Source organism: Mandrillus leucophaeus, unplaced genomic scaffold (assembly GCF_000951045.1).
Source record: "Mandrillus leucophaeus isolate KB7577 unplaced genomic scaffold, Mleu.le_1.0 Scaffold194, whole genome shotgun sequence".
Lineage (NCBI taxonomy): Eukaryota > Metazoa > Chordata > Mammalia > Primates > Cercopithecidae > Mandrillus > Mandrillus leucophaeus.
The window spans coordinates 3,889,725-3,916,493 of record NW_012101965.1 but is presented as its reverse complement, the minus strand read 5'-3'; the positions used below and the strand labels follow the sequence as shown (position 1 = coordinate 3,916,493).

At 37.5% G+C, this 26,769-nt stretch overlaps 1 long non-coding RNA gene across 1 annotated transcript in view; it reads left to right on the top strand.

The window, feature by feature from the left end:
* LOC105538557 overlaps window positions 1-20,699 on the top strand; it is a 49,312-nt gene extending 28,613 nt beyond the window's left edge. The window contains exons 2-3 of the long non-coding RNA XR_001005930.1: window positions 2,284-2,419; window positions 19,489-20,699. This is a non-coding gene — a long non-coding RNA (uncharacterized LOC105538557). The remainder of the gene's footprint in view (window positions 1-2,283; window positions 2,420-19,488) is intronic.
* The last annotated feature ends 6,070 nt before the right edge of the window (window positions 20,700-26,769 follow it).

Here is a 26,769-nt window from a genome sequence, read left to right as displayed (position 1 = left end):
ATTTTGTAAAATGCAGTTTGTAAAAGCTCTGGTGTTAATTTTTTGTTGTTGTTAGTTGTTTGTTTTTGTGCTATTCACTATGATGCATTTTGTGTTGCTGGAAACTAGAGGTAACAATGGAATAGACAAAAAGACAGGGGAGTAAAGAACGAAGGGAACAAAGTAAAAAAGGAACTATGAGACTTTTCGTGTGATATGTTCTAGAGTTCAGTACAGAATACTGTGGAGTTTGGTTTTAGGTGGAGTTACCTCTGCCTATTGGAGTCAGGAATGGCATCCACATAAAAAAAATGTATCCGAAAAGCGTCCAAAGCAATGTACAGATTCAGTGAAATACCTATCAAAATCCCAATTTTCTCTTTTTACAGAAAAAGAAAAAAACAATTTCAAAATTCATATGGTACCACCGATGACCACCAATAGCTAAAGCAATCCTGAGAAAGAAGGACAAAGTTGGAGTTCTCACACTTCTTGATTTCAAATTATATTACAATGCTACAGTAATTAAAAGAGTGTATACTGTCATAAAGATAGACATATCGCCCTGTGGAACAGAATGGAGAACCCAGAAACAAACTCACACATATATGGTCAACTGATCTTTGACAAGGGTGCCAAGAATACACAATGGAGAAAGACTTTTCTCTTCAGCAAATGGTACTGGGAAACACTCAAAAGAATGAAATTGTACCTTTCTATTATATACAAAATCAACTCAAATATATTAGAAACTTAAACCTAAGACCCAAAACTGTAAACCTCCAAGAAAAACATAGGGAAAAACTTTATGACTTTGTCTGGCAATGACTTCATGGATATAACATGAAAAACACCATCAACAAAAACAAAAACACCATAAGACTCCATCAAATTAAAAAGCTCCTGTGGAGCAAAGGAAACAATCAATGGAGTGAAAAGGCAATTGATGAAATGAAAGAAACTATCCATGAACCATCTATCTGATAAGGGACTAATCTCCAAAATGTATAAGGAACTTCTATAATTCAATAGCAAAAAACCACATGACCTGATTTAAAAATGAGGTAAGGTTTTGAATAGACATTTCTCCAAAGAAGATACAAATGGCCAACAAGTATAAAAAAAAATGTTCAATGTTACAAATCATTAGGAAAATGCAAATAAAAACCACCATGAGATTTCACTTCACACCTGTCCAGATGGATATCATCAAAACAAACAAACAAACAACAACAACAAAAAAATAAAAAAACAAAAGACAAAAAGTGTTGATGAGGATGTGGAGAAATAGGAACACTTGCACACTGTTGGTGGAAACGCAAAATAGTGAAGCTGTTACAGAAAATACTATGAAGGTTCCTCAAAAAATTAAAAATAGAACTTCCATATATATGATCCAGCTATCCCACTTCTGGATATTTATCTACAAGCGTTGAAACCAGGATCTTAAAGAGATATCAGCCACTGTTATATTCATTGCAGCACTATTCGCAATAGCCAAGATGTAGACATAACCTAAATGTCCATTGACAGATGAATAGAGAATATATGATATATACATTGAAATATTATCAGCCTTAAAAAGGAAGGACATTCTATAATATGCAACGACATGATGAACCTGGAGGACATCAAGCTAAGTGAAATAAGCCAGTCACAATAAGACCAATACTGCATTATTCCACTTATATGAAGTATCCAAAATAGTCAGATTCATAGAATCAAAGAATGAAATGGTGTTTGCCAGGGAATAGCAGGAGGGGGGAATAGAGAATTATGAATCAACAGGCATAAGGCTTCCGTCAAGCAAGATGAATGAGCCCTAGAGATTTGCTGTACAACATTGTACTTAGAGTCAACAATACTGTACTGTCCATTTAAAAATTTGTTAAGCGGTAAGTCTCATGTTAAGTGTTTTTACTACAATAAAATGAAATAGTAAGATAAAATGTACCTGAGCTGAGACTTGCAGTCCTGTGTGAGGGACAGGAGTTTGCCCAAAGAGGAGAGTGAAGATGGAGAGAATGTCACAGACAGGCCGCAGCCTGCTTCGGGACCTAGAAGTGAGTAAACAGGCTCCCTACAGGATATGCAGACAGTTGGGCCTGGGGAGAGTGTGCCGGGATGCTTTGAGGGCCATTGGGAGGTGAGGCTGTAAGGCAAGCTGTGGCAGACCATCACAAGCCCTTTATAGACCTGCAAGAGACTTCCAGGTTTATGGTTTGCCTGATATGAGGGGCTACTGAAGAGTTTTATGCAAGACACGTGAAGAAGTATTTGTGACATGATAAAATGTCGTTTCAGCCATCTTAAAACCGCTCAAAGCTGACGGTCTCCTCACCTGCCTCCCGCGGCTTCCATCACCATGGAAGAGACTATGGTCCTTGAGGTGGTATAGAGTACTGAAGCAAGGCTGTCTTGAAGAAGAGGAGGCAACCCAGTAAGCACGTTAGTCAGCATAAGCTAGGTTATGACGTGGTAACAAACAACGCTTAAATCTCACTGGCTTAGCACAACAGGAGGGTATTTCTCACTCTTTCTGGATGACCTACACAAGACAGCGGGAGGTGAGGTGGGTCTGTTCCACAGTGGCACTCAGGGACCCAGACTCTGCCATCTTTTGACTGCACTATCTCCAACACGAGACCTTTTTAGTCACCACATCAGGGGAGAGACAACTGCAAGTGTTTGCAGTGGCTCCTTTATGCTTCACAATGGAAGTAACACATGCCATTTCTTCTTGTAGTCACAGCCAATTCCGTGGCTTTGCCTAACACAGCAAGCTGGAAAACGGGGTAGGGGGTTGGGGGAAGCAGATAGGTGCTTGGTGAGCACCACAGTCTCTGCCATGGTAATTTCAGGAAGCTAGATGGAAGCCGCGGGAGGCAGGACCATCAGCTTTGAGTGGTTTTAAGATGATGGAAACGACAGGCCACAGAGACTGAGGCAGTTTGGTGGGGTTGAGAGAGGAGTGGCTCAGGATGATTGCTGGGTACTCACTAGTGGCAGCATACTCAGCTTAGTGAGCAAAGCTGGCAGAGAGTAGGTGTGGTGTAGGGATAAGGGTCATCTTGACTAGCACTGCTATCTGTGAAGCCTAATCAAACATGTCCACGGCCGGGTGAAGCCCAATAAAACATATCCATGGCTGGGCACGGTGGCTCATGCCTATAATCCCAGCACTTTAGGAGGCCAAGGCAGGAGGTCAGGAGATCTAGACCATCCTGGCTAACACAGTGAAACCCCGTAGGTATTAAAATTTAAAAAGTTAGCCAGGTGTGGTGGCGTATGCATGTAGTCCCAGCTACTTAGGAGGCTGAGGCAGGAGAATCACTTGAACCCAGGAGGCAGACGTTGCAGTGAGCTGAGATCGTGCCACTGACCTCCAGCCTGGGCGACAGAGCAAGACTCTGTCTAAAAAACAAAATAAAACAAAACCACCACAACAAAAAAACCAAAAACATGTCCACTAGGAACTGCAAATCAGGAGTGCAAAATAGAGTCAGACCTAACTGTTGATATTTGTACATCATCACCCAGTTATAGGCAGAGATTGAAAACATGTAGGTGAATGAGTCTCCCAAAGGAGAGAATATATAATAAGATTAGGTGACAGTTTAAACAGTTGAATTGTTCATGCAGTCTGGGTCCAGAGACATCACACCCAGATGGATTCGAGAAATGGAGGGTCAGAAGGTCAGCTTCCACAAGTCTATAATTAACTGGGTTTTGATGTATGCTTGCAGAGGCTGGAGACACACTGAGAGATTTATCAAGTGCAATATTTATTTGACATCCAAAGAAATAAGACAAACCTTCTTAAGAACTCTTGCAGAGATTTACTTTAGATAGCGAAGAACAGCTTGACACTACAGATTATTAGACACCACAAGAGTGTATTAAATAAAATGGGTGGAAGCATTGATTCTACATCTTAAATATGTCTCTTTGGTCCAGGGGTTGTCAAACGGTGTTTCTCAGAGGGGTCTCAGGGATGCCAGGAGCCGGTGCAGAGCAGAGTGACTCATGTCTTCCACCTCTCCCTCCATCAGCTCTGCAGTTACTGGTTTTATATTGTAATGTTTCACATAAGATTTCATTGGAGAAAAAATTCTGCACCACAAAAACAAAAAGTTTCCTTTCCATCTCCAATGTTAAAAAGCCTTAGGCTGAGACTTTCATCATTTCCTGCTTGGATCGTTGTATTTTTCCTTCCTGGGGGTCTGTCTCGCTGCCTCTGGTCTTGTCTCTTTGTCATCCACCCTCTGCATGGTTCCTAAAGTGATCATTCTCGAACACAAATCCAAATCTGATGTTGGCTTCTGGGGCATTTATTGACTACTTACCACTGTTTATAGAAAGTTACACTCTAAAGAATGGCCCCGAGAAAGCACTTCATGATTTGGCCTTCACTTACCTTTCTCCAGCCCCCTTTTCAGGATGTCCCCTTTTGCTCCTTGTGCCTCAGCCATAAACAACAACTTGTGCTTGCAATGCCCTGAAGGTGTAGAAGGCTTTTGGTTTAGTATATCCAACTTCTCAGCTGCAGCTTCAGCATAATGTCATCTTAGAAGACTCCCCAGCTTCCGGTAGTTCAGTTAGAAGTCCTCCTCTGGGGCTCCTGTCTTGACGAATGTGTACCCCTCTGACAGCACATTGCCCACAGTTTTGTATTCATTGATACTTAGTTTATCTCCCTACTGGATAATCAGCAATTGCCTTCAGGAAAGGAACTGGCTCATCAGCTCTGTCTCCTCAGACCTTGGCTCTGCACTTGACCCTCTACCATGTTGTTAAACAAGAACATGAATGAATGTCTTCCTTTCTGGAAATCATTAAAATAATAGAATTTTATCTGCTTGATTCATTTGAAAAGCTTTGGTCTATGAATATAGACTAAATGGCTCCTTAAGATTTTGTCTATATTATTTTTGATTTTTTTGTTTTTTAACACCTTTGGAATGTCATAGCCTTTGTAAATATAATACTTAAAAGTAACATTTCAGAATATTTGGAAATACTTTTTGACTATTTAAAACAAATAAAACATGAAATATGAAATATAGTAAACATATAAAACAATAATTTGGATAAAAATTCTCTCTTTCCTGGAAAACACCACTGCATTATTCCTGTTTTAAATGTCCTAAAGCATTACATTCTTTTGCAGCAACTCCACTACACATTTGTTTATGGCATTCACTTCCTACAAGATACAGTTAAAACTCCTTAGCCTGATTTCCAGAGCCTCTGTAATCTGACCCAAATGACTTTCTCAACCACATTACACACTAATCTTTCACATGTTTTTCTTTTGCTTTATTTAAACTTTTCCCCTCATATTTCTATGTATTCTTCTTGGCCTTTGGTGAATGTTTTCAATCAGAGAATTTATACCTTCGGATTTCTGGAAAGGTCTCCACCATTATATCTTAGCATATTGTTTATTTGCTCTTTGTTTATTTATGTCTTTGGAATTTCTCTGAGGCAGATACTAGAACATTTATGATTCCTAACTTCTATTTTATATCCTCCATTCCTTTATTTTTGTCCTCCATGTCACAGAGATGTTCTGTTCCATCTTCTATCTCATCTTCAAGCATGACTTGTCTTGTATAATCCATTTGCTTAAATTTCTAAAGAGATTTAATGACTGTACTTATACTTGACTTTTAAGAGCCTGTTTCATAACTTGCTGTTTTTATTTTACAGATGCCATTTCTTCCTTTATATTTTAAACACTGTAAACATACTTATTGTCAGCTCTCTTTCATGTTGTTCTATTCTTGTTAGTTCCTCATGTCCTGTAAGCTGTCTTTCATGATGCTAAGTGTCCTATTTTTTAAAATTCTGTTTTATTTTGCTTATGAGTTTACTTCAGAAGGAAGTATCTTTTCTAGAGATCCAGATAACCACCTGGGGTGGTTTCCACTGGTGTTCCTATCAGCACCTTCAAGACACACTGATTCTGAATTGTTTTTTGTGTTAGTTTTTCAGCCTGGAATTCTGAGTCTGTTCCCACTCCCACATGTTGTTCAGTCTTGGGGTTCTCATACCTCCAGAAGACTCCTATTTTACCCACAGGGTGGGGCTATTGGCTCATTTCCAGCAGTTATCTTGGGTATGCAGGCAGAGATGATCTGGTTCCTTCAAGGTTAGTGCAGTGCTTTCTAGGGTTCTGATTCTGCACAGGAAGCCCAGTTCCTATTCCTTCTATAAACATGTTTTCCTAGTCAGCTTCTGGCCTTGAATAGCCATGAAAATCCCAGGCTTTAAGACCTATAATCTGCCTGAGTTCCAGATACATTGTCATGTTGACTCTATGTTCTAGCATTTGTAGATTTCCTTTCTTGCTTTTGTGTTCTGCTATATAATATGTAAAAAATACTTTTAATCCATATTTCTAAATGTCTGGAAACATTGTGTTCAATTCCATCTTATGCTATTATTTCTTGACTATCTGAATATGTAGTCCTTATTTCTTTCGTTCTCCTCATTTTGAATAATCTCCCAAATGCTCTCTGCCTTTTGCAAATTCACTCATTCTTCCAGGACTTGAGGAGTCACTGAAGATAATGCTTTTTTCCTCCAGGGACCAAATTAACCCCCAGGAAGGTTCTTGTGTGAACTCCTTTGACATCCATTTGATACTTAATCATTTTCTCTTATAATTACCATATGGCTATTATTTGTTTTCTTGTGAAATTATAAGATCTTTGATTTGGGGTCATTTCTAAAGCTTCTTGAATTTCTTCACCTTGTCTCACAACAAATTCTTCCTAATGGAAGAAAAACAGAAAAGAAAGACGTACTAGGATAGAATAATTTAAAGTGTTTTAGATTTTATTTAAGAGAGTCCAAGCACCCAGGAAAACAAGATTTTGTTTTGTTTAAATCTTGTTTTCCTTTTCATGCTGCTTACTTATTTTATTCAGGATTCATGAATTTATAAGGCCAGAGAGATTTCATGTAAGAGCCTAGGTTACTGAAGGAAAACTGAAAGATTTTATGTCAAGTAGTATAAAATTAATATGACAGATGCAACCTTAGAAAATTTGTTTCCTGAGATTCCTAAATTAGCTACTTTTGTGGGTGTCTGCTTAGTATTTAGTCCTGAGTAAATGAATAAACAAACAGCTACTTCTGAGAGCTACTTTCACAGAGAAATGTTTCTGAGTTCCAGTTCATGGGAGTTTAGGAAGGTATGGGATACAAATTACATTTCAACACTGAACCAGCCAATCAATCCTTAACACTTTTGAAGTCTTTAGCTTTGCCTGTGAACATGGGAACACTCAAGGGCACCTTCAAATTAAAAATAAACATACGTTCTAAAGAGTCCTAGATATATGTAATTTGGTAGAAATTTAAGGGGTGTCTTTTTATAGTCACAGAGTCTATAAAGAAAATACAATTCAGGTGAGGTTACGTCCTTTCCAGTCATAAAAGTGTACGTAAATGACATCTAACTTGAAATTCAAGTACTTCGCGCATACCATTCCTGCTCTCTGCCCCAATCCCATAATTGCTTGGTAAAAACTCACAGTGCATTTTTTTTTCAGTTCCAGCCAGATTTTTGTATCTATTGGATGGATATTACGTTAATAAAAATAATAGTTAACATTTATTGTATGATTGCCTTATGTCAAGCTATGTTCTTATAATTATCTAATATGTTGATAGGTTTTGGCTCTGTGGCTCCACCCAAATCTCATCTTTAATTGTAATCCCCATGTGTTATGGGAGGGACCTGGTGGGAGGTGACTGGATTATGGGAGTGGTTTCCCCATGCTGTTCTTGTGATGGTGAGGGAGTTCTTACGAGATCTGATGGTTTTAGAAGTGACAATTTCCCCTGCGCGCTCTCTCTCTCCTGCCACCTTGTAAGACATGCTTTGCTTCTCCCTCCCCCTCCACCATGATTGTAAGTTTCCTGAGGCCTCCCCAGCCATGTAGAACTGTGAATCAATTAAGCATCTTTCCTTCCTGAATTGCCCAGTCTCAGGTATTCTTTATAACCTGTGAAAATGGACTAATACCCAGATAACCCTATGGTGTTGCTGCTATTATTATTTTCCCTTTGCAGATGGGGAAAACTGAGATAAAGAAGAGTTATATAATTTACCAAAGTCAAAAGAGTAGTCTTAAACTATTGTGAAATTTCTGTAGGCCTCCTTTTTTTTTTCTTCAAAACCTTTAATATGCTAATACACTTTTTTTGTATTTTATTTTAAAATTATACTTTAAGTTCTGAGATACTTGCGCAGAACGTGCAGGTTTGTTACATAGGCGTACACGTGCCATGGTGGTTTGCTGCACCCATCAACCCATCATCTACATTAGGTATTTCTCTTAATGCTATCCCTCCCCTAGCCCCCAACCTCACTGACAGGCCCTGGTGTGTGATGCTCCCTTCCCTGTGTCCATGTGTTCTCAATGTTCAACTCTCAGTTATGAGTAAGATCATGTGGTGTTTGGGTATCTGTTCCTGTGTTAGTTTGCTGAGAATGATGGTTTCCAGCTTCATCCACGTCCCTGCAAAGGACATGAACACATCTTTTTTTATGACTGCATAGTATTCCATGATGTATATGTGCCACATTTTCTTTATCCAGTCTATCATTGATGGGCATTTGGGTTGGTTCCAAGTCTTTGATATTGTTAACAGTGCCACAGTAAACATACATGTGCATGTGTCTTTATAGCAGAATGATTTGTAATCCTTTGGGTATATACCCAGTAATGGGATTGCTGGATCAAATGGTATTTCTAGTTCTAGATCCCTGAGGAATCACCACACTGTCTTCCACAATGGTTGAACTAATTTACACTCCCACCAACAGTGTAAAAGCATTCCTGTTTCTCCACATCCTCTCCAGCATCTGTTGTTTCCTGACTTTTTAATGATCACCATTCTAACTGGCATGAGATGGTATCTCATTGTGGTTTTGATTTGCATTTCTCTAATGACCAGTGATGATGAGCTTTTTTACGTATGTATGTCTTCTTTTGAGAAATGTCTGTTCATATTCTTTGCCCACTTTTTGATGAAGTTGTTTTTTTTCTTGTAAATTTTTTTTAAGTTATTTGTAGATTCTGGATATTAGCCCTTTGTCAGATGGATAGATTGCAAACATTTTCTCCCATTCTGTAGGTTGCCTGTTTACTCTGGTGATAGTTTCTTTTGCTGTGCAGAAGCTCTTTAGTTTAATTAGATACCTTTTGTCAACTTTGGCTTTTGTTGTCTTTAGGCCTCCTTTCTATTCATGTTTCTACTTTAGAAGACACACACATATATATATGCTTATATATATATATGTTTGTATATAGATATATATTTGTTTATATATCTATATATGTGTTCTAAATATGTATGTCTATAAATATATGTCTTCTACAATAGAAACATGAAGATATATATCTAGAAACCTATATGTCTTCAGAAGACAAATATATATGCATATGTCTTCTAAAGTGTATGTGTGTATGTATATATATGCGTGAGTATATATATATATATGTATATGTATTTGTCATGAGTTCTCCTGAGGAATTTATGTTTTATTGAGATGAGAAGCAAACATGGCATTGTTGGTTAACTTTTCACCACCTTGTTGCTGTCTAAACTCAAGCACTTTCTATTGTGTCATGATTTGATTATAAATTTCCTCTAAGCCTCTTTTTCTGGACACTCACTTATCACCACTAATCCTATGTATAAAAAGTTGGATACTGGCCACTCTGAAAGTTGACAATCTAATATGGATTAAATGTAAAAATAAAGCTAGTGACTCCAAAACCCACCACTAGCTGGTTCATCACACCTGTATATTTTTACGCTTTCTCAGTCCACACTCTGACCCAACTCATCTTCTTGGAAGCCTGGCACCTATTGTTGGCTATTTAGTTGCACGCTGCAAATGATCTTATGTGCATGGAGCCCTGTTTGCATTTTTTTTTTTTAAGAGAGAGTGTTGTATACTTAAATCTTGACAAGCAAAAGAAAAAGAATGAAGTTTGGAAACCATCACTTCTAAAAAGCTTGTATTTTATTATTTAGAACAGACTTGTTTAAGGGAAAGATAAAATCAATATTTTTCCCCGTTTTCAATAAGTGCCTAGATATTAGATTTTATATTTGTTTGAAACAACATTTTAAACTTGGGAAAATTTTGGGTAAGAAAATAAGTAAATAAGGTGGATATAAATAAACCTTTTAAAATTAAATTCTCTTCACTGAAGAATGTATTACCGGGAAAGGTTTTTAAAACTTCACTAGAGGGCCTTCCAATTTTTTTCACCTGTATTCCTCAAGATGGGGTAGTCGAGGACAAATTGATTACTGTTTTAAACTTCCTTCCAAATTTCTATTGCTGTTATTTATGATTCTACTCCAAATGTAAAATTTAGGCCTTTCCAATATTTACTTTTAAAATGAAGAGACTTTCTGATTCTTATGAATAAAAATCATGTTGATGGAAAAATCAATAATCTTGGTGCCAAAGTGCTTCATTCAAACTTTTAGACAATAAAATAAGCAAGACATTAAACTATAGCAAAGGTTCCAACCTTTTACTAAACTACATTCACCTTGAGGAGCTTATAAAAGTACAGATTTCTAAGTTTTCCCTATCTATTCTTTCTTCCCTTCCCAAGATTCTGAAATTAATTGGCTTGGGTGAGCTTGATCCAATACATTTTACTAAATACATATGTTTATTATATGTTGCCTATATTATAAAATATAATTATAACAGAATAAATATAATAAATATAGTATAAATGAAGTATACTTATTATATAATTATTTAAGGCTGAAGATCCGTGTCCGCAAAGGCATTGTATTTAGTTGCTCTTTGCTAATGCCAGACAAATTCATGCAAAAGACATGCTTGGATAAGAAGAAAGGAAAATGAGAAATAACATTCCTATTTATAATTTCTATCTATTTATTTTCACAAAAAACACAAGTAGCTAAAGGTAGTCATTTTGCCTCAAATTCCCAATCAGGTTTAAGAAGTTTTCTGTCTGAACTTCCTAATTCTAAGTGAGAGACTGAAAATGCAAATGAACAATGACCAGAGCACCTATGACAACACAACTCTGACCCACAATGTCTGTGGCCACCAGCCCAGGAAGCAAAACCCCACTTCTGTAGCCTTCAGCCCAGAGTGGTCAGGACTTGGTCAATGACTGCCAGGTTTCCTTTTTTTTTTTTTTTGGCTTCTGCTTCCAACTCAGGACCAAGCAGAGAAAGCCAAATATGTTACCCTTCTCTAAACAATCACTTAGGATGCCCCACTTCTAGTTAGTACACCTCCAGCTTCCCTGAAACTTTCCTTTTTTTTTTTTTTTTTTTACTGTAAAACATTCCCATTCCCATCTGTCTTTGAGTCTTTGGCAAATACAGGTGATGATGACTGACTTCCTTGCTCTGGCAAGCTCTAAATCAATAGGTGCTGTTTGTTCTCATTTTGGTGGTGTTTATTTAGTTCCACGTAACTAAAAATGGGGAAAATAAAAATGGGAAAAAAGAAATTATCCTTGCATATACATGTAAGATAATTTATACCAATTTATGCAATTTCAGAAAATGAGAGGAGAAAGCAGATAAAGTCACCAAGGCAAGTGTTCAAAAGGGCAATAATTACAGTGACAAGAGGAATCCCAATAACTTTTATTCTCAGCAAATATGGCTACACAGTCGAGAGTGTTGAGAACCTGAGAATGGGAAGTCATTGCTTTGGCTCCTGTGATTCCACCAACACTTGCCTGAATTCTCTTGAATCAATGAATCAGGAGTGGAAGACTAGAAGCAACAAAGAGAGGAGCAGGTAGTAGAGGGGGTAACTTTTAGAAGGCTGTACAGTGGTCCCTTGATATCCACAGAGGATTGGTTCCAGGACCACCCACATGTACCCAAATCAATGTATACTTAAGTCCTGCTATTGGGACTATAGAATCCAGGTATATGAAAAGTCAAATGTGTATATGTGTGTATGTATATATGTGTGTGTATATATGTGTGTGTATATATGTATGTATATGTGTGTGTATACATATACACACACACATATGTGTATATATCTCTGTACACACATATGTATATATGCATATACATATATATGTATATGCAGTATTTTTGATCTGCTTTTGTTTGGAAAAAGTCTCTGAATAAGTAGACCTGTGCAGTTCAGACCCATCTTATTCAAGAGTCAACTGTAATTTCAATATTTTGTAACAGTTTAGTCACCAATATTGAAGTTGAGAGAAGGAAGTTCTCTCTTGTGGACAATATGGAATGCTCTAAAACTTGAATCCAAATGTACATTCTTGGCATCACCCAAATAATGTGAGTGTGTAACATTTATGATCTATTCAAGAGGAAAAACCCAGCTCTTTACACTGTAGACCTGTTTTGTTGTTGTTGTTTTAGTTTTGAGAAGGCAAGGTTTTAAGGCAATTTAGTTCTAAAAGCATTACTGAGTATTTACTATTTGCAATTCACTGCACTTGGTAATAAACTAGAGAGAGATGCACAAACTCTCTTTTCTCCACCAATTCTTCAAAGGAAAAAACATTTCCATTGTAATTAGGTGACAATCTACACAGCTAATTGTCCATACCAATTCACCGATAATTTACAGTTGCAATATGGTGTCATAAAAGGAGTCATAAAACTTTGTGACTTTGTTTATTTTTTCTCTGTACGATATGTGATGCAAATGCAAACTAACATCAAATAAATAACTCCTCCTGTCTTTTAAAAATCATGCATGATCTAATACTTTTCACAACTCTGGCATTTAAAGTACTTCCATTGTGACTAGTTAATTGCATAAATTCAATAATTAATTATATTCTAACGATCAAGAAGAATCTTTATCAAAAATAAAACTTGCAGACACTGGGAAGGAATTAAGGCATGTTAGCACATTTTCTACATCAATCAGGTACTTTTAGTGTAAATGCATTATCAAGTGAACTGAAACATTAAATAGAGGAATTTGGTATCATTGTGGGAAAAATAATCTCATCAGTTTTCAAATTTGGCTGCCCTTTGGAGCCATTTGAGAAATTTTTGAAAAGCAAGACACAGGTATTCTAATTTACTTGGTCTGCAGTGTGGCCCTTGTCAGGTGATACTAGCATGTGGCATAGAGTGAGAACCATCATTATATAGTCTAGAATCTAGTTTATTACTCCTTCAATATTATACTTCTCCTCCTGCTCTTGGGACTTTTCCTGATTTCATAGGTTTGTTAAGCAGTTTTTGTTGTTGTTGTTGTTTGTTTTTTTAATGTTGACTTCTTTTCCCAAGTAGGTATTCTTACTGGAAAGAGATAGTACTCACTGTAGATGATTAATTGACTTCCTAGTCAAATTAGTCCTTGATGAGTCTAAGCAGTGGGTGGTAGACATATCTAATCTCCCCACTTTGATCAGCCTGGGACAGGCATGCCATCCATCTTTAAGATAACAGACCTATAGACCTAGTAGGCCAATGCTAGAAACAAAAAAGGCAACAGCTATATCCAGGTCATTACAGCTTGTCAATTTGCTTCTCCCAAATTACTGCACTTCTTGTTTCTTCATTGGTTTACATGCCTGCTTATTCATGTCCCTTGATCAGCTTTTCCTCAATCCTGGGTACACAACAGCATCACCTGGGGAGCATTTTAGATGCCTGATGCCTAACTGCATCAGTCTCTGGGGGTAGGACCCAGTTATCAGTATTCTTTAAAGCTCCTCAGAAGACACTGTGAACCATTGCCTTAGGCTGTAGTGCTCTCGATATTTACCTAAGACATTCATGAATCTGCATTTTCTTCAGTTGGTATTACAGAGCTACAGACCAGCTCTGACCCAAGCTAATTTATATAATGGCAGATAGATACTATTAAAAACCTAAAAAAAAAATTTTAATAGAAGTCTTTGGTGATGTGCTTACAGAGCCCTTATACTTTGGGCCAGGGGCTCTTGTAAGTTCTGTACGTAGGTTGAATTATTTACTTTAACATCTTACAGATGAGAACATTTCCCAGTGTTACACCCTTAGTGTTTGGGCCAAGATTCAAATGAGGCACTCTGGCTCCAGAGTGTTAACCACAGGTGACCAGCGATGTGGCTGTTAAAACTACTAGATGTGATTAGATAGGTGATATTCTTACTCTTCCATTTTGCAGGTAAAAAATCAAGGTACAGAGAAAGTGTCCTAGGATCACACAGCTAGTAAGTGGCAGAGCTGGGATTTGAACTCAAAACAGTCCCACCCTCAAGATGATGTTCTGTTAATAATCTAGCCTTTCTTTTCCTACAAATATTCAACTGACCCAGCTTTCCATAAATTTATATTACTGCAGATTGTAATTTGGTATTGCAGGTTTCATTTGCACTTCTGAACTTACTCTCCATGTTTTACCCAGAATTTTATTTTTTAAAAAAGAAATAAAACTTCAGTGGATTTTTCATTCTGCTACAACTGACTGCACTGGAGAAGCAATTACTACAGAGATGCTACAGCTGCTTTCTCGATATTTGCCCATGGGTTTAAAATGTCTTTGATTTGTAAATATGTTAGCTACCACAAGTCCATCAAGATGGTATGTAGAAAGAAGAAAATATTCTCCACTCCAAATCTTTATGTGCCTGAAAATGCCTTTAATTTCCCTTATTAGTTTGGTATGTCCTTAATTTTATATTAAAAATACAGATTTCTTCCAGCTATTGGACATTGTCCCACTCGAAACTTTTAAAAACAAATTAATCAGAGTTTTATGGTAATTACTATGTAAATAGGACAAATATATCTCAGCCCTTTGGCAAGCAGCCTTGACAATTGAAACAGTTTCACATTGTGGATTTCAATCAATGTAACAAAGTTACTGAGCACAGCCTAAAATGAATCAATTCTAGATTGCAGGAGGTTTTTAAAAGTTTCCTGCTTCTCGCATTTTAATATAAAAATCATCCCAGGCTATTGTTAGAATGCAAAAATTTGATTTGGGAGGCTGTAAGTGAGATGCTGGACTTCGTATTTCCGGTAAGGTCTCAAGTGATGTACATGCTGCTGGTCTGTGAACCACACTTTGAGTAGCAAGGACACAGGGTGGTGGTAAACTAGCTCTCCAGAGGAGGAAAACAAAGCCCTGGCTTGTAGTATTTGCTAATTTCCATGATATAAATGTTCCCACAATGACCACATTCAAACTACCAACGTGATGTCATTGAAAATGGAGTTGGCGGGAGACATACAGCATGCTGCCCACAATTAGCTCTCCAACCAGGTACAAGCCAGTTCCAGCACAGTTCCAGCACACCACTGGCCTACATAAGCATAAGTGCATGCACCTTCAAGATCCCACAACATAGCTGTTTCACTCTGCAAAGCATTTCAGGAGGTGACGGAGAATAAGAATGTCATAGGAAAAAATGACAAGATTAATTACAAAATTTTCAGCATAGGTGCAAAATAATCTAGTTCCAAGGCTATAGGCTGATGAGAGGGCATGTTTAAGAAGTTAAAAGACATGTGTGGCCAATAATGGAGCCTTTGGGGAAGATCTGAACCAGGTTTGGACTGTGATGGGTTTGGATGAGTGGGAAAGGAGAACACTCACAGAAAAGGAAGTAGGATACGCACTAGCAAAATGTGTGATGCTAAACAAGAGTGAAGGAAAACTTGGAATTCCTAAAGAGTTGGGAGTACAGTCATTGGTCCAGCAGAATGAGGGCATCCTGCTTTCACAAATGTTTTATTCTCTGGCATGATTGAGGAATAACATATTCAGATTAATCGAACATCCAGGTTAGCAGAGAGTTGACATATGTACCAAAAAGAGATGCCAATGTTTAAAGTAATAGAATATATTAGAGTACCCAGAACCAAATTTCTTTTTCTTCTTTGATGAAGAAAGAACTTTGGGATCTTCCACGTCTCAGAGCCATGGCTTTGAACACCTTTGGTCCCTTCTGGTAGGGTTCTGTGATGGAGCCTGCAAAGTTTTGTTTGCAGTGTCCTGTAAGAAGAGTGTATTTTCAAGCCTTTCTCCTGGGCTGTAGAATGAGAGCATCCTAAGAAACTGACTCCCTTGGAGAGAATTTCTAACTTGGAGAAATGCTCTCCCTTGTAGTGCATTGAGTGCTTAAGAGCTCAAACTCATTTCCACATCTGTAATTGGGGCTAATAATACTGATCTCATATGGTTTTGGTGATTATTAAATGGAACTTGGTCAAGAAATATTGGTGCTCAATATTTGAATGAGCACTACAAGTTAGTAGCCAAGCATACACCATTACTAATTGTTAAATCAGGATCGCTTAACACAGACTGATTGTCTACAAGGCCATAAACCCCGTGTGAATTGTGGACAGGATGAGGCTGTGGGGAGAAAGTATTGACTGGTCCCCAAGCCTGCAGAGCTAAGGTTTCTGCATTCTGCACACATCTTTGAAAGAACCTCTGACCACCTGTGCACAATGTTTAAATGCCTAGGAACCTTCCCTTGCTACCCAGGCAGAGACTTTCCCTAGACCCCCTGACAGTTCCCTCAGTCAGCAACTATATGAGAGAATCTTCTTACGTTTCTAAAATCTGAATAGAGGTTTATTTGGGAAAAAATCCTTTTCCCTCCTGTCTCTTGGAATAAATGTACTATTTCGTTTTCTTAATTTGTACTATGTTAAGAACCAGTAGAGGGAACTTAAGGTCAATCTGTCTCTCAGGTTGAGTAACTCTAAGCTATAAGCTCCAGAATCTTGTCTTTGTCCCTGATTCCAAATGGGCTTGTGGGGAAAAGTGATATAACCATGAGATCACTGTGTTCTTTTAGATGATTTCCTGTTTCCTGTGTATTTAAATACACAGGGAATAATCCCGCTATTAAAATGAGACCCTGTATGTGTGTATGGGCAGAAGTTCAATGAAAAAGGAAGAAAAATATGCTTGCTGAATACCAGATGTAGAATGCATAAATCCTGTCAGAACAAGTGGGGAATAGCTTTTATGGCTGACTTGCAAGAAACCTAAGGGAATTGGGAAATCAGATAGGCATGTGTCAAGCAGACTTATTTAAATCATCCACTTCCTCAGCAAAATAAAACTTTGAGAGGGTTCTGCTTCCTCTTGTGGTTTGAAATTACAGTTGTAGGCCTCAGAAGTCCTGCTTGATTGAGGCCTTCCAAGCAAAGACGTTATACGACCTAGTTCAGGCGCCCAACAACACTGGGGTCACTCAATGCCTCTCCCTGAGGTCTCCAACCTTGCCTTGTGTGTACTTTGTGTCCTTTGTCATCTCAGAAGTAAATTGTAGTGCAGCTGACCACTGCTTCATGGCCCTCCAGCTTGTCCCTGCTAAAAGGCTTTTGCATCTGAAAGAGAAAGATGCCCGCTGGCTTCCTTCTTAGACCACTGCTGTAGATCCTGAGCACAAACCTTAGTTCTGCAGGCTTGGAGACCAGGCAATGCTTTCTCCTTGCAGCCTCATTCTGTTCGCAGTTCAGGGCTTATGACCTTATAGACAATCAGTCTGTGGTAAGCAATTCTGATTTAAAAACTAGTAATCTGTGTATGCTTGGCTACAAGGCCCACATGAATTTGTAGTGAGAGATAAAACTAGATACCAATTATTTCCAGGTATAATATCCTAACAGGTAAGTTTTTCAGGAGGCCACATTGTAGTTCGGTAGGTTACTGGTGAGTATAGATACAAAGCAAAGGTATTTAAGTACAAATCATTTCCTTTAAGGTGTGGTAGCTCCCTAAATAGTCCTTCTCAGGATATTTCTGTTTTAAAATGTCCCATTAAATATATTATTTTTATATACAGTATAATTTTTTAAAAGCATGCTGACATGGAAAGATGGGCTTTGCAGACCCAGGTTTAAATCATTCCAAATCTACTGTTTTCTAATGTGTGCACTTCAGCACGTTACTGTACCTCTCTCAGACTCATTTCCTTATCTTCTTGCTGAGAATGTGTGTGTAAAAAGTATTAACGCGGAATCTAGCATGGTGGCTAGCACTGTGTGAAGCCCTGACAAATTCTTATTCCTCACCATTCGTCTGTTCATCTGTATTAGTTCGTTTTCACGCTGCTGATAAAGACATACCTGAAACTGGGGACAAAAAGAGGTTTAATTGAACTTACAGTTCCACACGGCTTAGGAGGCCTCAGAATCATGGCGGGAGGCAAAAAGTACCTTTTTTTTTTTTCTTGGGATGAAGTCTCACCCTGTTGCCCAGGCTGGAGTGAGTGGCACGATCTTGGCTCACTGCAACCCCTGCCTCCTGGGTGCAAGCAATTCCCTTGCCTCAGTCTCTCAAGTAGCTGGGATTACAGGAGCCTGCCTCCATGCCTGGTTAATTTTTGTATTTTTAATAGAGACAGGGTTTCACCATGTTGGCCAGGCTGGTCTTGAACTTCTGACCTCAGGCGATCCACCCACTTCGGCCTCCCAAAGTGCTGGGATTACAGACATCCACAAGCGTACCCAGCCCCAAAATGCACTTCTTACATGACGGCAACAAGAGAAAAATGAGGAAGAAGCAAAAGCAAAAACCCCTGATAAACCCATCTGATCTTGTGAGACTTATTCATGACCATGAGAACAGTGTGGAGGAAACTGCCTCAGTTATCTCCCACCAGATTCCTCCCTCCCACAACACGTGGGAATTATGGGAGTAAAATTCAAGAGGAGACTTGGGTAGGGACACACAGCCAAACCATATCACTACCCATCCATCCATCCATTCATTTATTCCTTCACTAAACGCCTGTTGAACACCTTTTATGTGCCAACCACTGTCAGTTAGTGGAGACACAGACAAGAGTGAGAGGTGAGCTCAGTTGGTGGTATTTAGGTGGGTCTATTTCTGGGCTCTCTATGCTTCTCCATTGACCTATTTGTTTATTTTTTTCTCTTTTTTTTTTTGCCAAAGACTTTCTTAATCTTTAACAATGTAATTCCAGTGAGAGAAAAAGAAGTTTCAGAAGTAATATTACCAAATCATGGGGAATTGTAGGGGTGGTGAGTGAGTTCAGGAGAGAGACAGAGAGAGAGAGAGAGAGAGAGAGAAAATGAAGGCCATATAAGGTAAAGTGTTGAATGTTACGTGCTCTGTTGACTGTGGGCCCCAGGATGTGTATGATGGAATTTACTGAAACAGAATTTGCACATTTATAAAAAGGATGCAGTTTTAGAAAATAGCTAGTTATGCTAGCGTCTTGTTTCTTCATTGATGCTGCAATGTTATATAAGCACTGAATCCTCCCACGTTTCCAGCTCTTATCTAAAAGCCAGAGTGTGTACCACCTGGGTTGAGAGGAAGATTAAATGAAATTGGGGAAGTGGGGAAGTAAATGGTGAAAAGCATCCTGAAAGAAACCAACTGGATATGTTCAAGTCAGCAGGTTATTTAGTATTTAGAGTTATTTAGTAATTTGAGAAATGTGTAACGGGTGTACTGACATGCTTTTTCCTCTCATTTTCTCCCTGTTCCACCTGTAGCAATTCTACCACCTTTGTTGACCTCTTCTTCTTCCCCGACTTATTGTTGTAGAGGCTACCTGAGCTCATTGTCCCCGGAGATGGACCAAATAGAAGAACAAGCAGTGCCTGTGTGGTGAGTTTCAAGAGGCATCTGTTCTCTGGGGAGTGGGTGGGTGGTAAAGCAAAGGTGGGAGATGTGTATATTAGCTATCCATTACTGTATAATTAATTATACACAAAACTAAACTAAACACTAAACTAAAACTTCACAGCTTAGAACAGCAAGTTTGTATTATCTCACACAATTTCTGAAAGTTAGGAATCTGAAAATGGCTTAGCTAGTTTGGTTCTGGCTCAGGGTGCCCTATGGAGTTGCAGCCAAGATGTCATCTGGGACTACTATCATTTGAAGGCTCAGCTGGGGCTGGAGGCTACACTTCCAAGATGGCTCACTTATAGGGCTATTGGTGGGAGACTTCAGTTCCTCTCCACGTGGAACTTTCCTCATGGCATGGAACTGGCTTCCCTCAGAGTGAAAGACCAAGAGAGACACTAAGACAGAAGGTGCAATGTTTTTATGACCTAGTCTTGGAAGTGACATACTGTCATTTCTACCATATTTATTCATTAGAAGCAAGTCATTAAGTCCAGCCCACACTCAGAGTGAGAGGATTTAAGCTGAACCTCTTGAAGAAATGGTATCAAAGTATTTATGGACATTTTAAAAACTACCACAATACATATAGGTGAACTTCACAAGGTGCAGACATGGGCTGAGACAGAATATTGGATAATATCTCATTCTGCTAACAGCAGTCTCATCTGTAATAAAATTCCAGCATTCAGCAATTATCACAATCAAGTAGGAAAAGGGCTTGTTGGCAAAAACTTATCAAAGATGTTACTTCATTTATCCATTTATTCTGAGCCACAGTATAATAGCAACAAATTGTGTGTCCTGTGTAATTTGGGTACCTCTGCTCAATAGTAGCTGAACAGATTTTATCCTATTTTTAGAATGGTTAATATATACACGTGGCACAAAATTTAAAAGGTATAAAAGTTTCTGGTTCAAAAATAAGATTCCCTCCTTTTCTTTTTTTCTGATTCTTTGAATGCAATCAGATTTACTAATTTCTCATGTAGCCTTCCATGTATAGCCTATGCTGTACATGTAGGTACACATATTTTTTCTTTCCCACAGATAAAATACTATACGCATTGTTTTATTCTTGGCTTTTTTTAATGGACAGTATATCTTCAAGGACTTGTACAATAGCACATATAGACCTGCTTTATTTTTTTTAAATGTCTGCCTAGTACTGCATTATATTTATTTAAGCAGTCATCTATAGACAGACGACATTAAGTTGTTTCCAGTCTCTTGTTACTATGGACAAAGCTGCAATGACTATCTCTGCACATTCATCATTTCTCACACAGGAGTAGAATTCTTGTTCATTTGTAACATTGACAGATACTGACAAATTTCTCCCCAAAAGGGCTTACTATTTTGCTCGCACTACAATATGAATGCCTGTTTCTTCAAACCCTTGGCAATACAATAGACTATCTACTTTCTGATATTTGCCAATTCTGTAGGCACAAAATGGTCTGCAGTTGTAGTTTTAATTTTTATTACCCTTATGTATGAGGTTGGGCCTCCTTTTATGTGCTTAAAATCATCTGCATTTGCTTTACTATGAACTATTTGTACTTCATCTTTACCCACCTTCATATTGAGTTGGTGGGTTTTTATTTTCTTTACTGGTTAGTGGGAGTTCTTCAGGATTAAAGAAATTAGCTCTTCTAAGGAATGGGTATACATGGACAGACAGAGTGGAATAATAGACATTGGAGACCTTGAAAGGTGGGGATAAAATACTCTCTACTGGGTACAATGTATGCTATTTGGGTGATGGGTATGCTAAAACCCTAGATATCACCCCAAGCAATACATCTATACAAGAAAACTGCCCTTGGACCGCTAAATCTATTTCTTTTTAAAAGAAATTAGCTCTTCATCTAGAATGTGAGTGGCACGTATTTTTTCCAGTGTGTTTTTTCCATTTGTTTTTTGACTTTTTAGTGGTTTTTTCTCTTTCCATGCAGTAATTTTAAAAAATATTTTTCTGTGGTCACATTGATCAGTTTTTTTCTCTTATAGTTTCTGGGTATGCATCATTCTTAGAAAGTCTTCCCACTCCTAGAGTTATTGAGAATCCTCTTAAGGTTTCTTTTAGTACTATCATAATTTGATTTTTACATTTCAAATTTGATTGAGTTGTTTCTTTTAATGCTTTACTCTCTACTGAAGTATAAAATACTGCACCGACTTTGTGTTTGTTTTGTTCCTGGTTCAGATATTTCTAGTTTATTCTCAGTTTTCTTCATTTGTGAAATAGAGATAATAAATATTACTGAGTGCCATCCATGACTGTGAGTGGAGATATGCCATCTTGATGACTGAAAGCTAAACCAGAATTTTCTTCCTTATTCTCACTACTTGGAAACCTTTGCTGATGATTCGGTTTGGTGCCCTAATGGGACAATTGAGACTAACACAGTCTATAAGATAACTTGCTTTAATTTAAAAAGGCAAAATCAAATTAGCCATTTCATATCTGCCTACATCGGGACTACTGCTTTCATTTGTAATGTTTAATTACTTTTTTCTTTTCAAGAATACATACACATGTCTATCACTTCTAAAATAATTTTGGCTCCCTATGAAGCAGAATTGGGAAGTGTCTTAAAGTTAGTTTTGAATTGGTTATTTGGAACTCAAAGTGATACTTCATTAACACAATACCTTAAATGTTGGTTAGGTTCTTGAGCCTTATTACAATTTCCATACTTATGTATTTATGATTCAGAATAGGAGGAATGGCGCTATGTCAATGATACGTAACGATATTTAATACCATTGTGTCCCTATTAATATGCATCTGAGTGGCGCATCAGGAATCCCAAATATGTCTTCCCCAGTCCTTCCCCTGCATCTTAGCAGCATATGTGAGAACTCCAATAGGCACTGGGAACTGGTTGCAGGGCCAGAAAGGACACTCTGGTCAGGAGAATACCTCTTTATATTAGTACCAGGGAAAGCTATTTTCTAATATTTGGCAGGATCCTGAATAGGATAACTAGAGAAATTAGGTCTGTGGTGTAGAATTTCAGAGGCATATCATATTTTTTCTTGGCAAATAATATGGTTTGGCTGTATCCCCACCCAAATCTCATCTTGAATTGTAGCTCCCACAGTTCTCATGTGTTGTGCGAGGGACCTGGTGGGAGGTAATTGAATAATGGGAATGGGTCTTTCCTGTGTTGTTCTCACGATAGTGAATAAGTCTCACAAGATCTGATGGTTTTATATGGGGAAGTTCCCCTGCACACGCTGTCTCTTGCCTGCTGCCATGTAACACGTCCCTTGCCCTTCTGCCATGATTGTGAGGCCTCCCCAGCCATGTGCAACTGTGAGTCAGTTAAACCTCTTTTCTTTATAAATTACCCAGTCTTGGGTATGTCTTTATTAGCAGTGTGAGAACAGACTAATACAGCAAGCAATTAGCTTTAGGAAAGTGGGCAAGCATGAAATAGGGTCTTAGCCACCAAGGTGGGTTTTAAGGGAAGGAAGGTCCTGGGGAAGAGAAGGCAGCAGGCAGATTTCCAAGACAGGGACTCAGTCATACACAGAAAGAAGATAGTAATGTAGGTGTCTGGCATGGGAAGCAAGGTGGGAATTGAGGCTCGGAAATAAGAAAAAATCTAGATATCAGGACTAAAGTCTAAGACTACCTAGAAGAGTGAAATTAGGCTGAGCCCCACACTGATGGTTTGGAGGTAATTAATCTCCAGTGTTTAAGGTAGGGACCTGGGAACTGCACCAAAGCATGGGTGAAAGGTGAGAATGAAGTGGGTCTGACTGTGGGGCAAGGAGAGGGCAGTGGCTGATGATGGGGCAGGGAGGACATTTACCACCTCCGAGTGGAAGTTTACCACTACTGAGACAGTGGATGACCATTATTTGGTGAACTTCTTATACTGCTGTATTTTGTGTATAGTATAAAATTCTATATATATGTTTCAGGATTATTTAATGGTTTTGCCCATGTGGAAAAAGGCATATGCTTATTCTATTTCTCAGTGACATTTATGAGTGCTATAATTATAATAACAATGATGAAAGGTTGCCTAATCAATATGTAAATAGTACTTACAGTGAGCCAAATCTATTAGAAAGCCAGTCAGTCGAAAAGAGAATAAAGTTCCCATGTTGCAAATACAAATTATGATAGTTTGGAATAAAAATCAAATTATATTTTGCTCTGTGATGCATTGTGCATGCTATCTATGTTCTTTGCGTCTCCTTCCATCTGTCTTCCCGCTGTTTCCCTGCTCATTAACACCTCTACTAGAAAGTGGGCAGGGTGATGACAAGAAATAAAAATACAAGTTGAACTGCAACTAAGAATTTAACATTTAAAAAATGCCAACATAAGAATGATATAAATATCTCAATTTTGAAAATAGACTGTGACCCTGGTTAGTATATGGTATTTTAAATACGTGAAAAATGTGAGGAATTGGAGCACATCCCATACAAAAGAACAAGTTCACAGAATGTTATCAAGGGAAAGGACCGCAGAGATAGACTGCAGGAGCATCTGTCCCTACAGGTGGGAACTGCAGAAAAATTCATTAAAAAAAAAAAAAAAAAAAAAACGAACTAGCAAGTACAAATAAACTCTTAAGACCTAACCATGTTTCTGAAAGCTAACTGCAAAGCTTGGCCTAAACATGGAAATGCTGAGGTCACTTGCTGGAGTCAGGGATGGCATCTGCAATGGAAAGATTTTTTTTTTTTTTAAGAAGGTTATTTCAACATTTTCAAAAAGGAGGCTGGAGTGGAAATATATGACACTAGATAAATATACATCAAAACTTTCATATTATAATAGGCATATAGGTTATTCAGGCTACTTTTATTATGTTTCTACTTTACATCTCAAAATTTCTACAATGAACATGTATCCATTTTATTATGGGAAAGTGGGCTTTAAATAAAAATTTTATGTTCTGCTCTCATTTGTTTATCTGTCAGTGGAATTTATTCAGTGAATTTTACCAGTCAACCCCTTTTTACAATGGGATGGAGACAGGGATCAGTGCTAGGAATTTCTGATATGCAAATGATTTTAATGATGACAGCATAGAGTTTAGTCCTGATGAGGTCATGTATGCATGCTGATTAAATTTATCAGACTGCTTCTAAGCAGGAAGGACTTTTAAAATTTAAAGACTGAATGACCCAATTTGTAGGAAATTCAGTGGCTCAAACTATATTTTCTAAGTGGTGCGATAAGATAATCAGACACAATTAACTTGCAACTAGAAGACAATTGCCACCACAAAAATATTAATTCTTTGTTCTAGAAATTGCCTACATTCAGTCTCAAATTAGAAGTATATATTAATATATATAATATACAAATATATTATTCATTACATATTACATGTAAAAGCTAATTTAGTATTACACATATTACCTATTAGTGAATCTCCCTGAGCTTTGAGGAAATTATAGACCTTAAAAAATTTTAGTGGCCTTTGGTACAAATGAAGCCAATTTTAGAATTTTACAGATTCTTTTATGGGGATAAATAAGTTTTTGTTTATAATTTTTGTGGTGCAAACTTAATGAAGTGCCCGAATCATCTGCCTAAACATGGAACTTATTTCAAGATGTATTGATTGATTTAATAACACAAAATTGCTGAAGTTTTTAAGATACATTATCTGAAACCAACTGGATTTCCGGTTATATTTCCAGATCTGGGAAAACTTTGGTAAACCCTATGTCTGTGAAAATGCTCACTTGCTTATGAATCTGATAAACTTTATTCTGAGATCCACTGTGAGTAATGCAGAACTGAATTCAGAATTGAGGATGTCCTGAGTTTACCCCAGAATTCACCAAAATATTCTAATTTGTTAAATACAAAAACTCTCATTGAAATGGATGAAAATGATCATGATTAGCATTAAAGCCATAAGTGTCGATTAAATAGCTTTCTATTTAATGCTTCTAAATAGATTGCTTCTAATGGTACATCCACGTTATTTTCTATTAAGATATATTCCACTCATGTTTATCAATAAAAGCCAAATGTATCACACACATACAGATTTCTGAAAATTGAAGTTTATACAAGTAAAGTAATTTTTTCAAAATTACAGCATGGCTGGCTAGAACCTAGGTATGCAAAATCATACATAATCAGTGGTCATTCTACTAAACAATGCTACTTCTCCCTGTAGTTAAAGAACTAGGAGGGACCTTTGAAGGAATTTGATAGGAGCTGAAAGTATTGTCATGTATAATCATAAAAAAAAAAGGTTAAAGTGTTTCCCAAAACAACTTTTACTTTATAAATGATTAATTACAAAAAGATTAGAAGATAAGATTAATTAGGTTTGTATGCCTCTTTTACAATTTATTAATTGTCATTGTACAAGTTTTAAAATGTCTGCCTTTTGCTTTTCATTTTTAAGATGGGATAATGACTGTGACTTTATCACAGTTGTATTGGTGACTATGATTTAATAATATAAAAGGCTTGGACAATGCAATATATCAGTGTAGCAAAAGTTCATTTATACCCCATGATTATATACAAATAAAAAAGAGACAAATAACAATAATAAAATTAAAATAAAATAACAAATAGCTTCGCAGTGAAAAATAATATAAAAAGCTTGGGACAGTGTTTGACACGTCATAAGTGTTCATAAAACATTAGATATTATTATCACTATGTCAAGCACTATGTTTTGCCCTTAATATACATAATTTTATTCATTCCTTACAACAACAGTGGGAGGATAAATATTATTATCATTCCCACATAGCAGGTTTCGTAAGTGACCATTTTTGCATAGCTCATATGATTAAAAGTCAACATTCATACCCAGATCTGTATAAGTCTAGAACAGCAAGTTGGTGAATTAAAAACTATTTTACATTTTCAAAGAGTCGTTAAAAAAAATGGGACGGAGACCATCTGTAGCCTGCGATGCCTGTAATACTTACTGTCTGAACCTTTGGAGAACATGTTTGCTGACTGCTCCTCTAGTGCAGCTTTTTCTTCTGTAATATCAGACTAGGCTGCCTCCTGAAAACCAGATGCCTATTTTAATTGATAAAATCATTCACATTTTCATTTATTTGACAGATATTTATTGAGTTCTTGATACTTGTGAGGCATGTGTCAACGTTTGTTCAGGCTGCTCTAA